This window comes from Dermacentor andersoni, unplaced genomic scaffold (genome assembly GCF_023375885.2).
Source record: "Dermacentor andersoni unplaced genomic scaffold, qqDerAnde1_hic_scaffold ctg00000306.1, whole genome shotgun sequence".
Classification (NCBI taxonomy): Eukaryota; Metazoa; Arthropoda; class Arachnida; order Ixodida; family Ixodidae; genus Dermacentor; species Dermacentor andersoni.
This window is the reverse complement of record NW_027314997.1, coordinates 70,001-82,500: the sequence shown is the minus strand read 5'-3', so window position 1 is coordinate 82,500 and position 12,500 is coordinate 70,001. Positions and strand designations below refer to the sequence as shown.

General features: G+C 53.9%; 2 non-coding genes across 2 annotated transcripts; one reads left to right on the top strand and one right to left on the bottom strand.

Annotated features, from left to right (window-relative positions):
* Positions 1–4,488: 4,488 nt before the first annotated feature.
* LOC140214488 (U2 spliceosomal RNA) lies at positions 4,489–4,680 on the bottom strand. The gene has a single exon (XR_011891419.1). It is a non-coding gene; the product is annotated as a U2 spliceosomal RNA (small nuclear RNA).
* Positions 4,681–9,492: 4,812 nt separating this feature from the next.
* On the top strand, positions 9,493–11,307 carry LOC140214493 (small subunit ribosomal RNA). Its single transcript, XR_011891424.1, has one exon. It is a non-coding gene; the product is annotated as a small subunit ribosomal RNA (ribosomal RNA).
* Positions 11,308–12,500: the final 1,193 nt, after the last annotated feature.

Sequence of the window (12,500 nt, the reverse complement as noted above, 5' to 3'; positions counted from 1 at the left end):
GTAACAGCGAGGCCGGTATTGACTGCCGCCTCGCGCACACTGGTACAGGGGGGCTGCTTTTTTTTTTTTTTTTTTTTTCGCCGCCCCGGCTGACGTGGTTGCGGACTTTGCCGCGCGCAGGCGCGCGACAGACTTCTACCGGACTGCATACAATTTCAGCAACAACAATCCCGTGGCTTCAGTTGTAGTCCCCGCGTGGCTTAAGCGCCGAGCATTTTTACTCGCTACCTGGCTTAAGCGCCGAGCATTTTTTCGCGCTACCTGGCTTAAGCGCCGAGCATTTTCAGCCTTAAGCGCGGGCGTTCGGCGCTCTCCGTGGCCGCCCCGGCTGACGTGGTTGCGGACTTTGCCGCGCGCCGGCGCCGACAGACCTCCACCGGAATGCATACAATTTCAGCAACAATCCCGTGGCTTCAGTTTTTAGTCCCCGCGTGGCTTAAGCGCCGAGCATTTTTTCTCGCTACCTGGCGTAAGCGCCGAGCATTTTCAGGCTTAAGCGCGGGCGTTCGGCGCTCTCCGTGGCCGCCCCGGCTGACGTGGTTGCGGACTTTGCCGCGCGCAGCTTGAGCGGCGAGCATTTTCAGTCGCCATATGTGGCTTAAGCGCGGGCGGGGTGTGGCCGCCCCGGCTGACGTGGTAGCGGACTTGGCGTATTGTTGCCCGTTGTTTCACAGGAAACGGGCACCGCGAATTTCATGCTTTCTTTCCAGCTTGGAACGTTTGGCTTTGTGTGCGGGTGCTGCATTTAAGGAGCTGTGTATAACTTTATAGAGCGTCTCAAGAAAAACAATTTGTTTGAAGCTTCACACGTGAGAGGAGCGGCTTCTGAGTACGAGGCGGTTTTCCTTTTTTTTTTTCTGCCGATAATTGTACTCATCTGCCACGTCTCTCACCACGATATGATATTTTTTTGGGGGGTTTCTCCTTTGATCCTCAAGTGAACGGACTGTCCAGTACTGATGCCATTTACAAAAATCCAAAACAGCAGAGGCCCGCACCTGCTCAATCAACGCCAACTCAATTTAAGGAAGGGCTGTTCAAAAGCTGATCGAAACCATCCAGTTTGGGAAAACCTATTTTATGCAGTAGTTTTTATTATTATTATTTTTTTTTTTTTTATTGTGAGAGACGTGAAATCGACACCACGAAATGAACGTCCCTTTGTTACCCTTTTGTTACCGCGGCTTCGAAACCGTGCGTAATACCAATTTAATTGTGTCCTGGTTGGCCGTTTGTCAGCACTTTGTGTTCTTCTAGAAAATCAACTACTAGTTTATAAATTACGTGCGCGAAATTTTCCTCCGTGTGCACCACCAAAATACTTAAAGAAGAGAGAATGCGTCCGGGGCCTTGGGATTTCGAAAATGACGTGCTCTGAAATTTTCACATCCGCCATTGGAAAGATAATTATTATCCGTCGTAAAAAAAAAAAAAAAGAAAAAAAAAAAAGAAAGAAATCACATTTGAAATTATCATTGAAAGTGGCCACGTTTTTCGGGGCATGTCTTGATGAAATAATCTCAGTTCAGTTCAGCATGATTGGATTTCATCTTTTCCAGTATTCTCAGTACTCTCGTTGTAGTACCAATTGCCGGCAGATTTTTTTTTTTAGTTGTTTAGAGTTATACATTCCTGAACGATGTTTTTCTTTTCCTCAAAGCTAGCCATAGAACCAGCGCTTTCTATAAAATCATGACAATAAGAATCCAGCATATCGGTTCATCTTCGGCGCGATTAAAGTTCGGGAACTGGCGATTTTTTATTGCCGTGATCAAGAAGGTTAACACCAGATAAGGCGTGATATTTCAGCATACCAGTCGCGATATCTAATCGAATCTAAGATTGAAATGGCGTTCTGAATTCTTTCGGTTCCAGATAGAAAGAAACAGAAAAAAAAAAAAAAAAGAAAGGATGTGATTGATTGCCATTCAAATCTGAAGACCGCGTGGAGAAAGTGTTCCGGTTTACATTCGGCAAATCAAAATGAACGGCTAAAATTAATCTATCGTCTGGTTTCATGCGCGAGATCACGTAAAAGGCAGCCATTCTTCTTAACATGGTTTCTCTCTTTTGCTCTCTCATTCGCGCACGGAAATTTCTTCGTACGGGAATTTTATGAAGCGAAGGCGGCTGCAGACCATTTTCTTTGTTTAGTTCATGTTCGTAGGCGCAAATTACAAACCTAACACTTGGAGCAACATTTCCACTACTCTAGAGGGGCATGAACTGTAGACAGTGCACGCTTTCTCATTTATCCAATCGCTCGCAAACACATTGCATTGCTAGTCTACAGTGGCAATACAAAGTGACGTTTCACCATGCACGTCGAAGTTCATTACCAGTACCGCGCCAGCATCGACCGGCCGGCGAAGCGACGAGCTCAGCAGCGCATGCGCAAGGCCCGACACCACCCCAACCGAGCTTCCCTGCTTATCGGAGAGAACAAGTGCGCGTGAACACGGGCGCGTCTGAGTATCTGGATTTAAAAAAAAAAAAAGAAAACAAAGAAAGCGTTTCCGAGATATTGACAAAGACAAGTGGTCGCGGTCGCTCTGAATCTTATCGTATTATAGAAAACGTGGGAAGGCGGCGCTTCCTCGAGGGTCAGAAAGTACAATCGTCGAACTAGGTGGCAAGTGGAGTACATCCTTTTTCTTGGAACGGTTTGCAATTGACTGCTTGAATGTGCCGACCACGCGTCGCGGGTCGCGTATAGAGCCAACCGTTGGCAAGCACGCGTCTAGCGTAGCAGCAGAACCGATCGCGGTTGCGATAACCCATCGTTGGCAGCGAAAAAGAAAAACACCCACACGCAGTTTGTAGCAATAACCGTACAAATCAATGTGGTTTTAAATATAGCTTCACTGGTCACCCAAGAAGGGCACCGAAACTTTCTCATGACGCACACCGCTGTAGTCCACAAAGAACAAAGCGCACAAAATAGATATGATACAGCCGCACCGCATTATTTCGTGTTTTCAGCATTTCATTACTTTCGTGTGCATGCGCGCTAGGGCCACGCAGGCCAGGAGTAAAAGGCACGAAAAGAAAAAAAAAAAAAAAAATGATACGCAATCCTAAGCTTTGACTTGACTGCTGTGGCACTCGCATTTGTGTTCTTTACCTTAGGCGAACGCAATGCGCAAACTGAACTGGAATTTCCAATAATGGAAATTCCTGTTTGGCTCATATTTGCGTTTTTCGCCCGAGCAAGCGCTTCACTGCACTACGCTTTGCCCCTTCAACGTGGCTACACTGCCCGGCAGGCGTGTTCTGCGTAGGGCCGAACCTGCAGGCAAAAAGCATGGGCGCCGCCATCTTGTTGAGAGCGGCGCCAGGGACACAATCGCGCCTAGCTCATTGAGTTTTCCCCCAAAACTGAAAAAAATTTGACTTCATTAAACGAGAAAGATGCCACGAGTGCCCCAACAAAAAGCTTTGAGGATTACCGAAGGGTAACTGAGGGCGACGCAACGGGCTCTGGAAAGAAGGATGATGGGTGTGGCGTCACGGGGGGATCGGAATAGAGCAGATTGGGGTGTGCGAGAAGAAACGCTCGTTAATGACACCAAAGTTTAAACCAGGAAAAACAAATGGGCATGCGCAGGGCATGCAATCTGGGGGGAAGATAACCGGTGGCCATTAAGGGTTACAGACTGAATTCCAAGAGGAGGGAAGCGTAGCAGGGGGTGGCAGAAAGTTAGGAGGGCAGATTAGATTAGGGACTACATGGCGACAATCGGCACCTGACCGGGGTACTTGGAGGATCATGGCAGATGCCTTTGCCCTGCAGTGGGCGTAGCCAGGATGATGATGATGATGATGTTCATGATGAAAAGGTAGCAACAGGTCTTCGTAACATACAGGTTAGAAAGATGAGGCACCTTTTAACCCTTGAATATATTTCGCCACATTTGGGCATACGACAAGTTTGTTTTCGAGGCGCTCGGTCCCACTGCTGCGAAAATGTGTACACAAAGGCTGCACAGTAGTTGCCAGAAATCGGGCACTCTATTTTTCTTTCATAGGGAATCTTTCTTCCACTTGGGCAGCGGATTTCGGCGGCAGGGCGAGCTTGCGTGGCCGCGGTGGTTTACGGATCCAAGCGATAGTGAACTCCAAAATCCAGTGTTGGCTTTGAGTGGGATTCATATTGATTGCGAACCCCACGGCTAATCCTACCCCCCATCCCCCCAAGTGGCTCTTTACAGGAGACAATCATTCAGAGACATCGGACAAATAGGAATTCTGGTTCTTTCTTTTGCTTTCATTAATTTTTCTCGAAGCCCATAACTAGAAATTTGCTGGAGCGGCTGTCCCATTTGCGACGCAACAAGTGCGACGCTACACACAGATGGAGTGGCAGTTTAATTACTCTCGTGGTCCGCGAACCGGCATCGTTGCGTGTAGTATAGGAATGGTGCGTGTCAAGTCACTGCTCGCGTTGAGCTTGTGCTCTTCATTTTGATTGAATGAAGTCTCACCTAAGTGAGCGGGGCCGATCCCGGAGGTAGTGCAATACCGGGCCGACCTGCGGCGGAGGTGAAGCAGGCTTCAAGCACTCCGCCAACTTCCAAAAATAGGTTTAATATCGTGGGTCCATATAGAACCCGTATCAGATATTAAGCTGATAAGAACAGATACTACACTTTGATCTTAGCCAAAAGGCCGAGAAGCGATGTCCTTCACTTCACTTCATTGTACTACTGCCTTGTGGGCGCCCTGCCGACATGGGTAACCTCAGCAACAGCGTGGGCAATATTATAAAATTCAGCCTGTGTACAGACTCAACGCTCCCTATCTCACGGATGAACTCGCAACGCCTCAGTCTTTCGCTGTTAACGAAACGCTGTCGCGTAGAAACGAGACCCGAGTGCAAGCTTGCTTGTAACGCGAAACCAACCAAGGCAACCTCGTAGAAAACGGAACAGGCGAGCGGAAAAAAACGCGCCAGGGGAATGCTTACTTCCGTCTGAATGCGACCGCTCAAGGTGACCTTCCTTGAGGGCTTCGTTTCAAGCCCGTGTGCAATTGTAATATACTACGCGCATTTCCTTCATTTCTTTTTATTTACCGCAAGGCCCACTGAAAATTTTGATACGGCACAGGCCGGGACGGATCGCAACGTGTCGAATCGACCGGTAGAATTAGGTAGCATGCCCCATGTACGAAGACGAGCAACATAGAAGTGAATGACAAAATAAATATAGAAAACGCTGCACACTCCTTCCCACCGGAAACATAGAGGGGAGAAAGATCGCCATCTGAAACACAGGCATTGTAAAAAAAAAAAAAAAAGTGCTACCTCATCATCTTTACCATTACCGTGTGTGTGTATGTATATATGCATGTGTGTGTGTGTGTGTGTGTGTGTGTTTGTGTATTTATATATATATATATATATATATACGCACACATGCTAGCATAGCTTAAACGCAGCTGGAAAGCTCAGCCTTGCACAAGAACCACCCCCTGTCGCAAACCCCTTTGAAACATTCAAATGGGAAACACGAGTACAGCGAGGTCGTTCGAACCTGGCGCCAAAACGCATTAGCGCCATCTGTGTACGGAACTAGGAAAACCTGCGGACTTTGCAATACAGAAAGAAAGGTAGATGGCGCGAGCTAACGCTCCATTGCATACTAAGAACGAGAGTTAGTGAATAATGGCAGAAACGTCTTGGGAAGAGAAAAAAAAAAAAAAAAAACGCGCAACAGTTGTTGGCTTGTGCAAGCACTCTATGTTACAGCGATTAAAGAGCATAGCATCTTCTACAACAGCAGCTACAAAAAGAAGAAGAACGTGAGAGAGGGAGAGACACAGGCGTGTTTCTTTGGAATGCAGAGCATGCAGCACATACTATAAAGTGCCAAAGAGACGGGGAAAGCAGATGGCGCGAAGGTGTATGTCCTCAAAGCTTGAAAGCAATTTCTAAATTACAACATGTACCGAAGTCCACCTACTCTCATCAGGTTGCTCCCGCCTCCAGTTGCGTTTAAAGTGAAATTACAGTCGCCTCAAAGGCAGACAGAGAGAGAGTGAAAATAGGTACACTTGCTTCGCGCAGCTGCAGCCGTTCAAATTTTACAGCAAGAGCACTCCCGAAAGCACAAAGTCCGCTGCCGCCTGGGCGCAATGCGCTCGCTTCAGTAAATTGCCGTGCTGGCCTCGGCAACCAAGAGGTGTAGTGCGGCAGACTGCTGCATTGTAGCACACCGGAAACCGTGCAGACGTAAGCGATCGCCTCGACATCGCTGCGAGCGCTCGAAGAGACAAAGTCCGAAACCACGTGTGCCGGGGCGGTGCGAGCGCGACGCCTTTGACGCAACTTTTGCGTACAAGCCGCCGCACCGCCACGACGGAATCGCTGGCATCCCGCACGCAGCTGCATTGTGTCACGCCGGCAATCGTTGAAACACCACGCAGTCGTCGGCGTCGGCCCCGACATGGTTGCGAGCGCTGGAAGAGACAAAGTCCGAAACCGCGTGTGCCGGGGCGGCGCGAGCGCGACGCCTTTGACGCAACTTTTGCGTACAAGCCGCCGCACGGCCACGACGGAGCCGGTGTCACCCTGCAGAGGGCTGCACTATAGCACGCCGGGAACCGGCAAAGAACCGCGCAGACGTCGTCGTTGGCCGCGGCGTTGCCGCGAGCACGCGAAGAGACAAAGTCCGAAACGACGTCAGCCGGGGCGTCGAGCACGCCGCCCGCACTGTTCGCACGCGTGCTCGGAAATGGCGAAGGGGCCGCGCTAGCGTGCCTTGAATCGGTGAGCGGCGGTACCGCGGCGATCGCCAGAGCTCGAATCCGCCCTGCAAAAGCCAAATATTGGCGCTCGGCTCGGCGCAGTACGCCGCCGCGTCGCACGAGTACGGCCCCATGGAGGTCTGGGCACTTATCGCTGCTACTGTAAGGGGCCGTACGGCCCCGGCCGACATTGTACCGTAGTGCGATTTTCGGCTTGCGCGTGCTCGTGGCGTAGTCCGCGCACCGTTCCGACGTCGACAATCGTGCCCACGACTACGCGAGCGCTGGAAGAGACAAAGTCCGAAACCGCGTGTGCCGGGGCGGCGCGAGCGCGACGCCTTTGACGCAACTTTTGCGTACAAGCCGCCGCACGGACACGACGGAATCGCTGGCATCCCGCACGCAGCTGCATTGTGTCACGCCGGCAATCGTTGAAACACCACGCAGTCGTCGGCGTCGGCCCCGACATGGTTGCGAGCGCTGGAAGAGACAAAGTCCGAAACCGCGTGTGCCGGGGCGGCGCGAGCGCGACGCCTTTGACGCAACTTTTGCGTACAAGCCGCCGCACGGCCACGACGGAGCCGGTGTCACCCTGCAGAGGGCTGCACTATAGCACGCCGGGAACCGGCAAAGAACCGCGCAGACGTCGTCGTTGGCCGCGGCGTTGCCGCGAGCACGCGAAGAGACAAAGTCCGAAACGACGTCAGCCGGGGCGTCGAGCACGCCGCCCGCACTGTTCGCACGCGTGCTCGGAAATGGCGAAGGGGCCGCGCTAGCGTGCCTTGAATCGGTGAGCGGCGGTACCGCGGCGATCGCCAGAGCTCGAATCCGCCCTGCAAAAGCCAAATATTGGCGCTCGGCTCGGCGCAGTACGCGGCCGCGTCGCACGAGTACGGCCCCATGGAGGTCTGGGCACTTATCGCTGCTACTGTAAGGGGCCGTACGGCCCCGGCCGACATTGTACCGTAGTGCGATTTTCGGCTTGCGCGTGCTCGTGGCGTAGTCCGCGCACCGTTCCGACGTCGACAATCGTGCCCACGACTACGCGAGCGCTGGAAGAGACAAAGTCCGAAACCGCGTGTGCCGGGGCGGCGCGAGCGCGACGCCTTTGACGCAACTTTTGCGTACAAGCCGCCGCACGGCCACGACGGAGCCGGTGTCACCCTGCAGAGGGCTGCACTATAGCACGCCGGGAACCGGCAAAGAACCGCGCAGACGTCGTCGTTGGCCGCGGCGTTGCCGCGAGCACGCGAAGAGACAAAGTCCGAAACGACGTCAGCCGGGGCGTCGAGCACGCCGCCCGCACTGTTCGCACGCGTGCTCGGAAATGGCGAAGGGGCCGCGCTAGCGTGCCTTGAATCGGTGAGCGGCGGTACCGCGGCAATCGCCAGAGCTCGAATCCGCCCTGCAAAAGCCAAATATTGGCGCTCGGCTCGGCGCAGTACGCCGCCGCGTCGCACGAGTACGGCCCCATGGAGGTCTGGGCACTTATCGCTGCTACTGTAAGGGGCCGTAGGGCCCCGGCCGACATTGTACCGTAGTGCGATTTTCGTCTTGCGCGTGCTCGTGGCGGTGTCCGCGCACCGTTCCGAAGTCGACAATCGTGCCCACGACTACGCGAGCGCTGGAAGAGACAAAGTCCGAAACCGCGTGTGCCGGGGCGGCGCGAGCGCGACGCCTTTGACGCAACTTTTGCGTACAAGCCGCCGCACGGCCACGACGGAGCCGGTGTCACCCTGCAGAGGGCTGCACTATAGCACGCCGGGAACCGGCAAAGAACCGCGCAGACGTCGTCGTTGGCCGCGGCGTTGCCGCGAGCACGCGAAGAGACAAAGTCCGAAACGACGTCAGCCGGGGCGTCGAGCACGCCGCCCGCACTGTTCGCACTCGTGCTCGGAAATGGCGAAGGGGCCGTGCTAGCGTGCCTCGAATCGATCGGCCGGGGGCCCCGTAGGGCGACAGAAAGGCAATTGTGCAGGAAACCGTACTGGCCATTAGCGAGAAATTGCCGTTCGCGCATTCGGTAGACGCGCTGCGCTTTCACGACTTCGGCATTGTGCTGCCGACGTAAGCTTTCAATCTTGCTCGCGGCGTTACGAGGCGGCACGATTTTCGCCAAACGCTCGTCGAAAGTGGCACGAGTACGGCCCCATGGAGGTCTGGGTACTTATCGCTGCTATTATATGGGGGTCCCAGAGAGCAGTCGCCCCCAAAGCGACCTGGGTGTTTGATATGCGGCGGGCTTCGTGCCCGTCAAGCGTGTCCCCGGTATCGCTCCCGTGGATCCCACAGCTGACGTCTGCAGCCTCATCCGCTTGATGCGTTAGGGGCTGGTTGTCGGACGACGCTTTTTCCACGATATCGAAGTGTGTTCCGCATCGTCCTCGGACGAATCAAATACGAAAGCGCCGAAGGCGCGGGCGTGACCCGTCGCCTAGCGGCTTTGCCGTCTCGGCTACGTTGCAAGTGTCGGTCGGTCCACCAGTGCTGCGGGCTCGAGAGAAACCGCAAGCCGCGATCGAGTCGACACAACCGGTCTATCGAGAATGTTGCGTGCTTCTTGCCGCGTGGCGATACCCGGCCCTGCGGGGAGGGCGCCGTAGCGAGCTCGAACGCCGTCGTCTCGGACTGTGCAAAGTGCTACCCTTTGCGAGAACGAAGCGTGTTGGGGCGCCTGAAGGTGGCCTCGGCATCGCAAAAACGGCGTCCGGCCTGCTTGAAAGGCTGGACGCGCAGTTGAACGATTACCTGGTTGATCCTGCCAGTAATCATATGCTTGTCTCAAAGATTAAGCCATGCATGTCTAAGTACATGCCGAAATAAGGCGAAACCGCGAATGGCTCATTAAATCAGTTATGGTTCCTTAGATCGTTTCTTCCTACTTGGATAACTGTGGCAATTCTAGAGCTAATACATGCAGTGAGCCTGAAGCCCTTTGGGCGACGGGTGCTTTTATTAGACCAAGATCGATCGGGTTTCGGCCCGTATTGTGTGGTGACTCTGGATAACTTTGTGCTGATCGCATGGCCACGAGCCGGCGACGTTTCTTTCAAGTGTCTGCCTTATCAACTTTCGATGGTAGGTTACTTGCTTACCATGGTTGTTACGGGTAACGGAGAATCAGGGTTCGATTCCGGAGAGGGAGCCTGAGAAACGGCTACCACATCCAAGGAAGGCAGCAGGCGCGCAAATTACCCACTCCCGGCACGGGGAGGTAGTGACGAAAAATAACAATACGGGACTCTTTTGAGGCCCCGTAATTGAAATGAGTACACTCTAAATCCTTTAACGAGGATCAATTGGAGGGCAAGTCTGGTGCCAGCAGCCGCGGTAATTCCAGCTCCAATAGCGTATACTAAAGCTGCTGCGGTTAAAAAGCTCGTAGTTGGATCTCAGTTCCAGACGAGTAGTGCATCTACCCGATGCGACGGCTCGGACTGAACATCATGCCGGTCCTTTCTTGGTGCACTTCATTGTGTGCCTCGAGAAGGCCGGTGCTTTTACTTTGAAAAAATTAGAGTGCTCAACGCAGGCGAGTCGCCTGAATAAACTTGCATGGAATAATAGAACAAGACCTCGTTTCTGTTCTGTTGGTTTTTGGAATACGAGGTAATGATTAAGAGGGACAGACGGGGGCATTCGTATTGCGGCGCTAGAGGTGAAATTCTTGGACCGTCGCAAGACGAACTACTGCGAAAGCATTTGCCAAGAATGTTTTCTTTGATCAAGAACGAAAGTCAGAGGTTCGAAGGCGATCAGATACCGCCCTAGTTCTGACCATAAACGATGCCAACCAGCGATCCGCCTGAGTTACTCAAATGACTCGGCGGGCAGCTTCCGGGAAACCAAAGTGTTTGGGTTCCGGGGGAAGTATGGTTGCAAAGCTGAAACTTAAAGGAATTGACGGAAGGGCACCACCAGGAGTGGAGCCTGCGGCTTAATTTGACTCAACACGGGAAAACTTACCCGGCCCGGACACTGGGAGGATTGACAGATTGAGAGCTCTTTCTTGATTCGGTGGATGGTGGTGCATGGCCGTTCTTAGTTGGTGGAGCGATTTGTCTGGTTAATTCCGATAACGAACGAGACTCTAGCCTATTAAATAGGTGCGGGGTTCCCAGCACCTTACAACCTTCTTAGAGGGACAAGCGGCTCCTAGCCGCACGAAACAGAGCAATAACAGGTCTGTGATGCCCTTAGATGTCCGGGGCCGCACGCGCGCTACACTGAAGGAAGCAGCGTGTCTTTATCCCTGTCTGAAAGGACTGGGTAACCCGTGGAACTTCTTTCGTGATTGGGATAGGGGCTTGCAATTGTTCCCCTTGAACGAGGAATTCCCAGTAAGCGCGAGTCATAAGCTCGCGTTGATTACGTCCCTGCCCTTTGTACACACCGCCCGTCGCTACTACCGATTGAATGATTTAGTGAGGTCTTCGGACCGATGTCCGGCGCGGCCTTTCGGTTGCGCCGGTCTGTTGGAAAGATGACCAAACTTGATCATTTAGAGGAAGTAAAAGTCGTAACAAGGTTTCCGTAGGTGAACCTGCGGAAGGATCATTACCGGATTGTGAAGGGTGGCGAGCGCCATTGTTTCTACCCCGTGTGGGTGAAGCAGCTCGCTGCGCCCGACGCTTTCCGCCGCTGGCCCCGCTTGGACGCGGGGACGGCTATACCCGAACATGCCGGGGACTGCCTGAATTTTGAGGGGCGCCCCGTGCCAAATTTGTTGCGCCCAGTGGACGCCGGCTGCAACCTTGGACGGTTGGCTTGGCCGCGCCCGCGGGTAGAAACGGCGTAACGCACACTGGGTGGGCTTTCTGTCCGCTTTGGCGCTCTTGCGCGGAATGGGAGTAAGACGACCCGACCTGCTGCTTTGCCCAGTACGAGGGGAACGGCGAAGCGTGCGGTCGGTCAAGGAACTGACGGTCGAGAGCTAATGCCGCTGCCGCTTAGTACACACACGGAACCGTGGTGCGAGCGCTCTCCCGTCCTCCGCGGCAAACGCTGCCGAGTCTGAAAAGGCTGGCGGCTGCCGGTCGCTTCCTGCGGCGAGTATGGAGTAACGACCCGACTTTGTTGCCACCCAAGTACTAAAGGAACGGTGTGGCGCTCGGTCGGTCATGGAACTGTCGGTATGAGGGTGCGGCTGCCAAGTACGGAAGGAACCGTGGCCTAAAGTGCTCTCCCGTCCTCCGCGGCAAATGCCACCGAGTCCGAAAGGGCCGGAGGCTGCCGGTCGGCTCCTGCTCGTGACGCGCGAGGTGTCGAGATCGCGGTTTAATGCGACGACGTCTGCAGGCTATTCGCCCGCCGCCGAGGGAAAGGCGGCGTTGCTGCGAAGTACCGAAGGAAACGCGGCTTTGCTACGTCGGAAGCGTTCTGCGGTTAGCGGACTTGTGCGCTTTGGGAAGGCGCCGCACGTCGAAAGAGGAAGTACGGACAGACGAGGGACTGTAGTCCCGGTTTCGAACGCACTTGCGGCCAGGCCCTTGCTGGCTTCGTCTTCCGCCTCAAGTAGACTTGTTGTGGCGCCGGCGCAGGGAGCCGTCCCTGGCACTGGCCGAGTGGTTTTGGAGAGCTGCGCGAGTACGCGCGCCGGGCTCTTGTCTTTCGTCTCAAGTAGGCTGTTGGATCAACAGCGGTTATGCTGCGGCGATCTGCCGATGCGAAAGTGTGTGTGTGTTTGAGGCCCTTCTATGAACCTACTGCTGACTGAAGCGAAGCACGTCGATGGGGGTGAAGCCCTGCCCGTG